This window comes from Grammomys surdaster, unplaced genomic scaffold, assembly GCF_004785775.1.
Source record: "Grammomys surdaster isolate TR1022 unplaced genomic scaffold, NIH_TR_1.0 126163, whole genome shotgun sequence".
Lineage (NCBI taxonomy): Eukaryota > Metazoa > Chordata > Mammalia > Rodentia > Muridae > Grammomys > Grammomys surdaster.
In genome coordinates this window covers 7,918,142-7,928,856 of record NW_021620970.1, presented here as the reverse complement: position 1 = coordinate 7,928,856, position 10,715 = coordinate 7,918,142, and the positions used below count along the sequence as shown (strand labels likewise).

The 10,715-nt window shown below is 41.7% G+C and overlaps 1 protein-coding gene across 1 annotated transcript in view; it reads right to left on the bottom strand.

Moving 5' to 3' along the window:
- Akap6 (A-kinase anchoring protein 6) overlaps window positions 1-10,028 on the bottom strand; it is a 414,932-nt gene extending 404,904 nt beyond the window's left edge. The window contains exon 1 of the mRNA XM_028757469.1: window positions 9,936-10,028. The gene's annotated coding sequence lies outside the window, so the exon portion shown is untranslated. The remainder of the gene's footprint in view (window positions 1-9,935) is intronic.
- Between the last annotated feature and the right edge of the window lie 687 nt (window positions 10,029-10,715).

Sequence of the window (10,715 nt, the reverse complement as noted above, 5' to 3'; positions counted from 1 at the left end):
GAGGGAGGGAGGGAGGGAGGGAGGGAGGAAAATGCATGAATCCACAGGATAGAGAAGTTAGGGAGAATTAATATGAAAGAAAACAATTGGTTAGTTTAAATGAAACCTTATGAGACCCAGATGAATCTAGGGGCAACAACCATGGTGTACTGGGAAACTCAAGTTAAAAACAAACATAAATGTGAGGAAAAAAAATGACATATAAACACTATTGTCTAAACATTTGTTACCAAAACTTGTGTGTTGAAACCTCAACTCCCAAGGTAATGATATTAGCAAGTGGAGCCAATGGGAAACTCTTCAGGTTCCAGTGAAAGCGGTTAGAGCTCACATAAGAAGCCCAAGACAAAAGCAGAAAACTGTGGTTCCCTTCTGTGGACACTTACCACACACCAAGTCTGCAGGATCCTAACCTTGATCTCTGGCCTCCATTCCTCACGGTGAGGAATATCACAGTTATAAGGTACCTAACTTTATAGTATTATAACAGCCTCACTGGATTACGACAATATATTTAAATGATTCCATCTACATGAGGACAACAAACATATTTAAAATATTGGTACATGTTATTGAAAATCAGAAAGATTAAAAGATACAGTTAACAATTAAAAGATACAGAGAATCTTCAAGTGAGATACAAAATATTTGAGGTAGTAGGAAATTAAAAAGTCTTTCAAATCTAACCCGTTCGCTTTAGCCCTTGTTTTCCTGTGAAGGAAACCAAGGTTTGGGAAACTTACCCTAGGAAACACTAGCTTCAGTACTGCAGCCAACGGCTCCCTGACACTGTTCCCATTTGAACACAAAAGCGCTATTTGAAACACATTAACATCCTTGGATACTGCAACCGGCCGTGCCAAGTGCTACAAGGAAATCCTCAGACATCATAATCATTTCTGTAGGAGCATGAGACTAACAAAAGTAAACTTAAATGGGTCTTACAATCGTTAAAGAAACAAACACTGAGTTTACAATTTTCTTTTTTTCTTTCTTTTTTTTTTTTTTTTTTGGTTTTTTTGAGACAGGGTTTCTCTGTGTAGCCCTGGCTGTCCTGGAACTCACTCTGTAGACCAGGCTGGCCTTGAACTCAGAAATCCGCCTGCCTCTGCCTCCCAAGTGCTGAGATTGATGGCATGTGCCACCACTGCCCGGCGAGTTTACAATTTTCTTATTCAGGGTGCTTTTCTAATTGCTGCTGGATAGTCTGTCTTTTTAAAAAGGAAGTTACTCTAAAAACAGTTTGTAATTAAAATGGGTTAAATTTCAAGGAAAAAAAAAACACCAAAAAACCTGTTATTAAAGAAATACATTAGAATCATGAGATTTAAAACAAGCCTCAGGAACAGAAGTCAACAGTAGGTATCTATGACTAAGAGACAGTTTGCCTCTTGCTCCGCGTGAAGCACACGCCCTCCCTCGTAGCTTCATGCCTGCGCTACATGCTCTGGCAACAACTCCACTGCCACAGGCCTGTGCTTTTCTGCCTTTGCCACAACAGTCCTAAGTATTTTCATCTGGGCACTTTCAACATGCAAGGGCCACTTCCATGGCTTACCATTCTCCCTGCTGGGTGCATTTATCAAAAGTTCTTCCCAAACTCATGAATCCATCAAGCATAGTTTTGGCTAAGGATTCAGGAATTAAAGAAGAATAAATGACTGATCCCAATGGAGCTTCAAATTCACCACAGGAGACAACCACCAGAAGAAGAACCAATGTGCCTGTCTGTTTGTGTCTGTCTAACTGTCTGTCTGTCTGTATCTTTATTGTGTGTATGTACAAGAACTTTCTATCTTTTTATTATGTGTATTTGTGTCCACTTGCATGAATTTATATACACCATGACTGTACAGGACCTCTCAGAGACAGAGCATTGGATCACCTGGGACTGGAGTTACAGGTTATTGTAAGCCACCATGTGCTGAGCGATTTCTCCTCTCCCTCGATGGATCTATCCACTGAGCTACAGAGCCCCAGCTCCTTCACAGAAAGCCTGAGGAGATGCTATCACGGCTGCCCCAGCACTATTAAGTGCTTCTTTGTAACAAATAAGTAAAGTGATATTAACCAAAACAATGAGGCTAGGAAGATGAAGCAGAAACCAACAGAGAAAAAGTAGCTCTTCTTGAGAGGATTTTATTATAGTTTCCTTGGGTCTCAGTTTCTTGATCTATTCATTTTCAGTCTTATTTAAAACCCATATGTTTAAAAATATAATTAACAGGATTGAGGAGATAGCTAAGCAGTAGAGCTCAAGGCCCTAAGTTTGATCCCCAGAATGGAAAAAAAAAAAAACCCAAACCCAAACAACGATAACAAACCTTATTTATTCCATGCTAGAATAACTTGATTTTTTTTAAAAAAAATCTGATATCAATTATTTTTATTTATTGCTAAATTCCTGTCTCGGTGTATGAGTCTGATCCTTTACTGGTTCTCAGTGCAATCACCACTATTTTATGGAGTTTTTGTTGTTGTTTGTTTGTTTGCTTGGCCTTTGTTTCCTGACTTATGACCCTGTTCTGGACCAGCTGCCCTTCTGAAGCAAGTGTTTACAGTATTTTATAGCTGCCATTCTAAGCTGGTGCTGAAGAAATACACATCTTCCTGGCTTGCTCTGCCTACCGACTTCTCATTCTTACTTCCCTTATCTTTATCATCTTTAATTACTAATAGTAATAAGGAGATGTGATTAATCATACCACTCCTATGTTTATTTTTACATATAGTTTTCTACCACATATAATCCCCCTGTTTTGGCTATTATTAGTAGGTAGGCTGCCTACAATAGCAATTAAAATTATTCTTAAAGAGACATTCTCCTGATTCACAGAAACACAAACAGCAGACTGAACATAGGGCAGTTATTAAAGGTGAAATGCAAGCAGATTATTTCACAAGGGGACTTGTGGAGACTTGGGTGTCCTCGGATTGCTGTTATGCTGATGTAAAGGAGGAAAGGGTGGTGCAGAGACAGGCTCCTGCCCTGAGGTGCTCCACATAGAACTGTCTTAAGTAACTCTGCATGAGGTACACACGCTGAGCAGGAAAAGATGCTAGGAACACTGATTTTGAGTGAGCCAGTGAGTGAACGTAATGAGTTGTTTCAAAAGCATTTACGTTGAAAAGTCAACTAAGAGTAGATGAAAGAGTAACCAGGCATGCTGGCACTTCATCCCAGGTGTCCAGAGCAAGGGAACAAGTAATCAGGGCAGTTGCAAGTAGCACTCAGACAGTAATATAATGCTGAATCTGTGACAAGCTCTCCAAGCAGTGGTGTGTGTGTGTGTGTGTGTGCTTGCGTGTGTCCTTGTAATTGTCCTTATTTTTGAGGTTTGTTTTCCCTTTAGCAGATGGTGTATATTTGATGCATTTGTTCCTTGCTGACTACTGATGCAATTATCTGAATTAATTATCTGAATTTATGACTTGTACATGGTAGCCATGGTAAATATCAACACTGTGTGTATCAATATGGTGTGCAGTTCTTGGGGCACAACCCTCGAAGAGAACTCCATCCTAAGGCTTCCAAGTGACAGCAAATTCCTTTTAGAGTCCTCAAGGTTTCTATTTATTCATATAGTCGAAAAAGAAGAAATAACTTATTATTTTTCCTCAGGGTAGCATCATCCATGTTAATCCTCTGACAATCATGCAAATCCAAAGATTCACAAATGAACACAGCCCTTTCTGATTGTTGTGATGAGTAGGTTGTGCCCCTATCTTGGGGCCCACAGCCAAACCCCAGAGCATCATTACCACAAGCACTAGCACTGGATCTGGACTGTGGGACATTAGCAAGGCAGAGCTGAGAATGGTTCATTATATTGACTGCAATTCCCTTTTTAATTAAAAAAATATATATATGAACTCTTCCTGCAGTGATACAACCCCCAGTGAGAGGCCCCGGCCTCCTGGTGAGAGGACTAAGACAATGTGTAGTATAATAAAGAGGGGAGAGGGAATGGCAAGCACACAGCTAGTCAGCGGAAATACCTTGTGTAATTAGTTAAATGAGAGTTAAACAAAGAAGCTGATAAAAGTAATCAAGTAGTGAACAGAGGGCAAGAGAACTGCTATAAGCGCTGAACCAATCGGATGGTTCATTAGCTCGCTTTGCAGAGAAGATTTGATTTCTCCCCCAGAAAGCAACGGCAATGACACATAAACCTGACTTCCCAAACATCATCAGGTATAACATAATATGTCCCTCATTGCCTCTAAAAGCAATACCACTGAGTTACTGTGCACAGTGCTGGTTTCTACGGGGTGGGGGAGCCTTTTGCTCTGAGTTGTTTTAATAACAGTGGTCCCTTAGCTTTCAAGTTCTAAACCGTGTCTGCACTGTCTCAGGACTATCATATAAGATAGCCTCAAACTCAAAGGCCTAGAGAGCTCAGGCATAGCAAAGGTATACCAAAGGGACTATAAGGAGCTCACTGCATATTTTATGGAGTCGAGTATAAAATGAAAATCCAGATGCCCTTAGGCAGATATTATTAGGTTCCAGGATCACAACAGCAGAGCATTCAGCCACTTGTGGGCTTACCTAACTGCACACATTATGACATGAGCTGCAAGCCACGTTCAGTTCAGGCAACAGTCAGTTTGAGAACGTGTTCTGAAAGTTCTACATGTATCCCCTTGTTCTCCCTGTGATGCAAGCATATGGTGGCAAGATGGCTGAAAGAATTTGGAGCACGCTTCATGGCTGGGGAGCAGAGAAAAGTATAGCTGGTGGATTATAAGGGAAACAGTCTTTCTTACATCCTCACCAAGTCTTAAACCAAATCAAGGATTCAGATTCTAACAGATAAATGCTCCTGGGGAAGAAACCTTTTGCCTTTTTAATTCAGAATGCCTAGCAGTCAGATACTATTGTACAAAGTCCTATAAAAAGTGATACTCCCATGGAAGACTTCTCGCTCCTGACAGAAGGGGCCATTTCCAGGTACCAGCAAAAAATGAGGGAGCCCTCAATCTTAAGTGTTTGTTTTGATTGAAACAGATGGCTATAAGCTACTGTTTACAGGCAGCTTTTGTAGAAATTTACCAGCCTGTGTAGTCATAGACCTTGTAAATAGGTAGTCTTGGCAGATAATACCAACTTAGATAAGGACAAGTGAATCATAGGCAGAGTCATAATGACCTGTCCCCTGAACCTTCACCCAGCCAATACCCTGTTCTGAAAGATATCTGTATTCCCCCTGAACACCCACACTCCAGTGTCATCCCCTTCCCCACGTCCTGCCTTTTGTGTTCATAACCCCTGTGTGAATAAGTAAAAATTACGATTTGAAAAAAATTTTTTTAAAAAAAAGTTTTTCTACCTTGACAAGCCAAGGTGGACACATAAAGGTTGCTACCATTGTAACCTGGAATATTCCCAAAGGTTCTTGTTGTAAGTACTTGGTGCCCAGCTGGGGTCACAGTCTGAGGAGGTAAGACATGGAGAAGTCTTTGATAATCATTCTTGCCTCTGGTTCCAGTCGAGTTCTCTACTTTCTGAGTCATCAATATATGAAGAGCTGCCCCCTCGGTCTCATGCCACCGTAAAGGTACTCGATCCCATGCCCCAGTGTCCCAGTCATGAGAGAGTACACTTTCAGAATCCATGGGCCAAAATAGACCTCTGCTTTCGTGAGGCATTTTGTCACAGTGACGAGAAGGTAACTGAGACAAGCTGGACCTAGAAATGTCCCTGTAAACACATAGCTTTAAACAACTTAGTTAAGACACTTGTTTTAAAGGCTTCTCACTTGAATTGATATTTGTACAACATGCTAGTGCAAACGTGTAAGGTTGGAGCCTTGTGTGCATGCCCCTCCCCAGCCAAATAACTTCCCAGAATGCTTTACCTAGGCCTTTCTAAGAAGGGAGTTTGTCAAGGTGAGAGATAGCACAGTAATTTTTTATACTCTCCTTAGTTGATCTGTCTTCTACATTTCTTATTTCCACAAGTCAGTTGTTTTTTTTTCAAATGAGACAGAAATATACTTTCTGAATTATTGCAATTATATTTCTCAGAATAGCTTATACCAATAAGACACTGACGGCAATATTGGCTTTTTTGACACATGGCAAGCTTCTCATATATCCCAAGGAGGAAAAAAGGGCTATCATTCAATGTGGTGTGTTCATCCCCATATATAAACTGTGCATAGACATCTATACAGGTATAGTGCTTTCTATATGAGCACATGAGATCCAAATAAACAGAAACAGATTTTTGTATTCAGGTGAAAAGAACCACTCTAACAATTATACCGGTTTATTTTCACCTCCCCTCTAGAATACACTGTGTATGTAGATGCTCCACTGTTTTCTAAGCAACCTCTCAATCCTGTACCTCACGCAGAAACAAACTTTGGCCTTCTTGGAGCAGTCTAGGTCAGTGGCTAACTTCTTCCCAGAACCTAGAAAAAGCTAATGCACCCTGTGGAGTAATATTTTTAAGTATTCGCCACTCCAGAATCAATATCAGTGTGCTGTCAGTGTGTGCATTAGCCTATATTAAACAAAGAGCAGCCCCAAGAGCCCTGTAATGACACTGGGGGTGGATAGCTGGGGATGGGCAAGACGAAGCAGAGATTGGCTCTCCACAGGCACAGGGCTTCTGAGATGTTGCCCAAGGCTGTGATTCTTATATTAGATCACACAGCACTCGGTTTCAGGCACATCAGCCAAATAGACCTTTTGCTTTTCTTGTCTCAAGAGATGGATTCATATTAGACCCTCTAGCCTGTGAGGGAGATTTCCACTTTTATATGATGGGTGTTGCCACCAAATGCAAATATCTTAAGGTTAGCAGAATACTACAGATATCACTGATAAGACAGACAGGAATGACAGACTTGAATCACAACTGACTCAGGTAAGACTCACTGTAGTGAGACTCTGTCATGCCCATGCTCATCTGTGGAGCACTTCACAGAGTCAGCTAAACCAGTGTGTCACAACCAGTGTGTCAAGCAGGGGTCCTGGCAAAGAGCTGAACACCAATTCTGCTGCATGACTTAAACAGCTGTGGTCAGAGTAATTATTCACATCTGGCCAGGATTCGTGCTCATCTTTACAGGAAAAGTGACCAGACTGCAGTAAGAGTGCATTCTACCTGTGAAATCTGACCTTCCGATTAGAATCAGGAAGGGTGGGGCCCATGCAATAAAGTGAGATTGACTAAAAGGAGTCACAACACTGGAGTAGCTGTGGAAAGCTCGCAGGCTTTACAGCCAGACTGCCTCGGTTTGGAAACCCAGCCCAATAATTTATAAAACATGTGACTTCAGCCAAGCGTCTAACCTATGAACTGATTCTGCAAAATACAAACACCGGTGCCCAATCTTATAAAGTGAGAGTGGTGCTTTCTATCTCATGTCATCTTAAGAGTTAAACAAGCTAATATACAAAGCTTAGCTTAGTAAAACAAATAACGAGCTGAATACATACTAGCTACAGTTGTTACTGTGATTACTAGCTCCACTATGGCCTAGTTATCTAGAAAGATTGAAATCCATTAAAACTTTGTAATTTAGTAACAAAACCATAACCAAAAGTATAGGTTAACTGTTCGTGAGATTTACACAGTCTAAACTTGGCTACACGGTCAACACAGTTTTGATAATATTCCAGTCATGATGTACATCAGAATACTTGAGATTCTAGAAAATTTCACTGAGGCATCAATAAATCCAGCCACAGAACAATCTCTCTCCCTCCCCCATACACACATACACACACATACACACACACACACACACACACACCCCTTGGGGATATATTAAAACTACCGCAACTGAAATATCCTTAGCTAGTAATTAAGGCACAGCTAATCAGAGCGCAGAGTGCAGCACAGGCTGTGGTCCTCTAAGAAACAGAACATGGGGTGACAGCTCCTGCTATTAGGGCTTTGTTCTCCTGGAGCAAAAAGCACAAAAGCATAAAGTTGAGGAACTGTCGCTGCATGCTGTGGGGGTTGGGAGGATGACAGGTTTGGCTGCGCTGGGCGGATGTTCCGCTAGCAACTGCGTGGCAGCCCACACCCGCCAGTGCCCTTCCCCACCCTCAAAGCATGACTTCACTTTTCTAATACTGCCCTTAAGGAATCTGGCTTCAGTGACTTCCAGTAACCATATGTATCACCCATGATGAAGCAGCGGAGAGCACTGTTAGACAAAAGGAAGGAGGATTAAGCCAGGAGAAAACCCACTAAACCGCTGCCTTCGGTTATCTGTTTCACTCCTAGCAATTTATGTCACCGAACAAGTCTTTTTGCATCGCTCATACTTCAGGGGGTTCTAATCACTTTCCCCTCCCCCATTACCGTCTTGCTTCTCCCTTTCACCTGAGAGCTTCTGACTTGGCAAGGTTCACACCCAGTGGTCCCAGCAGAGCTCTCGGCTCACACTATGCATCATAAAAAAAGCAGGCAATGAGCATCCGTACTTCTAATTGCTTGTGAGAAGGCCAGGCCGGAGTTGACCTCTTCCATCCCATATAGCTGCACGCCAGCGATATAAGCTTAAAAGACTGGGAGTAGCATGCGTGTGGGGTAAACAAACTAATTAAAACCCGAGCTCTACCACTCAGCCTGTGCCTAATGGGACCGCTGTGCTCAACTCCATAGGAGAGAAAAATCAATTCAAGCTGGCTAGAGGTGTTGCTTTTCCTGCTTCCTATGAAATATCTGTTTTAGGCTCCATCTAAACTGTTTAGGCTCCAACAATCTTAACTAACGAAAAGGAACTCAGGGGTACTATTCTTTCCAGTAAGACTGTATAAATTAAAACTATGAGCTCGACTGCACTCAAACACAGGACCACTCCCTGACTGTGAGCCGGCAGATTGATCAACTGAACTGACATGTGTTTTCTCCTTTCTTTCCCCCAGTAGCAATCAGTTGCACCGAGGAAATTCATTTTATTTCCCAAAACAAAAGGCGACAATTCCCTGTTCCTTACTGACCGGTTAGGCTGTGTTTTAGCAAATAAAATAGTAACGATTCTTAAGAGCAAGCCCTGAATTAAACGTAAACAATGTATATTTATCTGGAGCTTTGGAACTGAGTTGAGGTTATGGGTCTAGAGATTTGCATTCCTAATAAACATCAAGGCCCCTGACATTTATCCATCCCACCAGGTTGGGGCTAAAGTTAAACAAGAGCCGGCAGCAGCGCCACTGGCCTCTCCAGAGTCTCTCCCCGGGGTTATCCTTGACTGTAACTGCCGCAGAGAGGAGACTTGCTCCCCTCAGTTACAAACCAGCCTAGAAAAAAACTCCAGCTACAGCCTCTTAACTATGGAGGACACGAATTGAGGAAATTCCACACAAATCAAAAGGCATAAATAATTTCATCTGGTTTCAGTCTTAATGTTTTTAACAAATTATTTCTTGAACACGCAAGAGAACCCTTTCACATAGGGTTAAGACAAATGCTTATTCAGCACTCATTCCTTGCCGTGAAGAATCTGAAACCCAATGGAGGTAAATACTGAATTCCGTTCTGCAAGTCACTAAATATTCCATAAATCACAAAAGCAAATGGGACCAATTAGCCCTGCCTCATTAAAAAAAAAAAAAAAAAGAAAGAAACATGTCTTTAGAATGTTAAAATACAATGAGTTGCACATTTCAGAGCTTATCTAGGCTTTTGTAATAGAAAATTATCTTGTGCTTTTTTTTTTTTTTAATTCATGAGAACACTAAAAATAACAGGCGGAGAAGGAGCAAGAAATCTTTGCATTTTGATTTTTATGCGACTCTCACAGGCCTTTGTCTTAACACAGCAGCCTGAAAACAGAATTAGGCAAAACAACCCTTCTTTCTCCAGTCCATTTTAAGCAGACAACATCCCCCCACCCCTGCCTTAGCAGACGCCTTGGACTAACCAACAAAACAGCGATGCCATTAAAGCCCAAACGTTTAACACTCACCATCTCCTGCTCCCAAGGCCTCTTTTTGATGTTTACAGCACATCTGTAGGATGCAATACTAGGAGATGCCTTGTTTGACCTGCTGCATGATGCTGTGACATCAGTTCAGATGATGCAGCTCATTATGGGAAAGGCTGCTGTTGCCATGGCAACTGGGATGTGCTAGGAATCCTTGCTGCATTTCCAGTGGAGCCTGAGACAATACAGAAGCCCTGTAAGAAGCAGACAATATGCAAAATGTAGTCCGGAGAAACGGGGCTCCTCATTGGACTAAAAATCTGTAAGTTTAAAAAGGGACTTCTTAGAATAATTTTAGAAAACAAAATAAAGATTACTTCTTCGTTTGCTGCTCTGCATTTAAAGGATAAAGGTGCGGGTGGGGTGTAGATTCAGTACTAGGCAAATGCAAACTCGTATTCATGGTTCCCTACCAGGCTGACCGCTCTTCTCTCTGGCTAGCAATAATACCTCTTTAAAAGTTACTAAAAGGAGGTTTAGTTCATCTGTCAAAGAGGAAAAGAACAAAGCATGGATTTTAAAACAATTTAAAATGTAATAAAACAGCTGACCAAGTGAGTCTAATTCTAAAGTACACAGACTAATAATTGTTGGAACTTGGGCAAAGCCTCAGCCAGCTAGGTCTGCCATGAGGGTGTTCTGCGGTAGACACCACCCCACAGAGCCTGCTGCTGGAGTACTCAGCTGCCACCTAACCTTCAGGAGCAATGGAAAGAGGTTGGATCCCAGAGACCCATCCCCTATCTTACAGAGAACTCTCCC